Source organism: Pseudochaenichthys georgianus, chromosome 7 (genome assembly GCF_902827115.2).
Source record: "Pseudochaenichthys georgianus chromosome 7, fPseGeo1.2, whole genome shotgun sequence".
In the NCBI taxonomy this organism is placed as follows: Eukaryota; Metazoa; Chordata; class Actinopteri; order Perciformes; family Channichthyidae; genus Pseudochaenichthys; species Pseudochaenichthys georgianus.
In genome coordinates, this window is record NC_047509.1 from 41,852,168 (window position 1) to 41,854,284 (window position 2,117).

A 2,117-nucleotide genomic window follows, 5' to 3' on the forward strand; every position below is an offset into this window, starting at 1 on the left:
ATAGCTTAAGAAGTCATTTACATAAACAGCAACCTTTCTTTGACTTAACAAATGATAAAAAGTGATTCTGTGGCACTACATAGATGACTCACAGACACCATGTAAAAGAGATTCATCCAAACTCCTAATTCTGTGTCTGTCCTTTTGTTCCAGGCGCCTGCAGTGGACCAGGGGGGTGAGAGGATAACATACACCGTCAGAGGGATCCTGCTTGAAATGGGGCCATGTGATCGAGGTGTTCCGTGTGAACCGCGAAAAAGAGCAACCACGAGGACGCAGGACCATTAGTAGAAGGAGGAGGCCGTGTGGGAGCGGCGGCTTTGGAGTGTGTAGGAAAAGCTGGTATGGGTGGAGGGCAATCTCGATGGCGAATGGGAACGAAGCAGTGAAGGGCCTGCTGGGCCAATAGCAGTGGTGGCTACCGCAGGGGGCATGGTAGCGGGAAAGCCCCTCCTCGGCCGTATCTACCTATATTAAGCTGGTGCTGCTCGGGCTGATCATCTGCATCAGCCTGCTGGGCAACCTGGTGGTGTCTCTGCTCGTCCTGCGGGACCGGGCCCTGCACAAAGCACCTTACTACTTCCTGCTGGACCTGTGCCTGGCAGACACCATTCGCTCTGCCATCTGCTTCCCCTTTGTGCTGGTGTCTATAAAGAACGGCTCGGCCTGGACCTACAGCGTGCTGAGCTGCAAGGTGGTGGCCTTCATGGCGGTGCTCTTCTGCTTCCACGCCGCGTTCATGCTGTTCTGCATCAGTGTGACGCGCTACATGGCCATTGCGCACCACCGCTTTTACTCCAAACGCATGACATTCTGGACGTGTGTGGCAGTGGTGTGCATGTGTGGACACTGTCCGTGGCAATGGCGTTCCCACCAGTTTTCGATGTGGGCACATACAAATTTATTCGCGAGGAGGACCAGTGCATATTTGAGCATCGCTACTTTAAGGCTAACGACACGCTAGGTTTCATGCTAATGCTGGCTGTGCTCATTCTAGCCACACATGTTGTCTACATGAAGTTGCTCCTCTTTGAATATAAGCAACCGCAAGATGAAGCCGGTCCAGATGGTGCGGCCATCAGTCAGAACTGGACCTTCCATGGGCCGGGGCTACTGGCCAACGCCGCAGCCAACTGGATTGCAGGCTTTGGGAGGGGGCCGATGCCGCCGACCCTGCTGGGTCATCCGACCAGAACTTGCACAACCAGAACCGGCGCCTGCTGGGCATGGATGAATTCACAAGTGGAGAAGCAACTTGGCAGGATGTTCTATGTGATCACCTGCTGTTCCTGGTGCATCTGGTCACCATACATAGTGGCTTGCTACTGGCGGGTGTTTGTGAAGGCCTGTACGGATACACAACACCGGTACCTCTCCACCACCGTGTGGATGAGCTCGCTCAAGCCGGGGTCAACCCTATTGTCTGTTTCTTCCTCAACAAAGACTTGAAGAAAGGGCTCCTTTCCCCACCTGCCAGCTCGCTTGCAGGACTAAACCTCATGTGCCACGAGAGCCTTATTGTGTCATGTGACCGTGTGGCAGCCAACAGTGTTGAGTGTTTGCTTGAACTGTCTGTCGCCGCATTTAAACAACAGAAGCTATTTTTAAGCAGTGGGTGCAAACTAGTACGTGTGCTGATAACACTGGAATGGTTAGCATGCATTTCATTCGCCCAACCCTTTTCTCTCCAAACCACCTCATACACGGAGTCAGACTCTGACTTTGAGTTATAAGAGACACGGTACTTTAATAAGAAAACATGCCAGTGATAATGCAGTCGTTATGGAAACCAAGCCAGACACACACCCAACAAATTACTCCACGCTGCTTCAAAAAGATATAGCCAATTAGAAACATCTCGGTGTGATTCGAAAAAGGATAGGGAGATTCCTACGGGGGACAAAGATAATAAAGAATAAATGTTTGTACTTCCATTAAAATGTCACTTCCGTGCTGGAGTAGTAAGCAAAGCCTTTTGTATAGGGACAGTGAAGAGGAACGTTCATATCAGAACATTATGTCACATTCTGGCCAGAAAATAGTCATTTAAGGAAAATAAAATCATTTCAAAGCAGGGCGATCGCTGCGCTCCTGGAGTCCGCCTCACGGAGTCAGAG

The 2,117-nt window shown here is 50.9% G+C and overlaps 1 pseudogene; it reads left to right on the forward strand.

Annotated features, from left to right (window-relative positions):
* The first annotated feature begins 364 nt into the window (after positions 1-364).
* On the forward strand, positions 365-1,679 carry LOC117449957 (probable G-protein coupled receptor 173; annotated as a pseudogene).
* Positions 1,680-2,117: the final 438 nt, after the last annotated feature.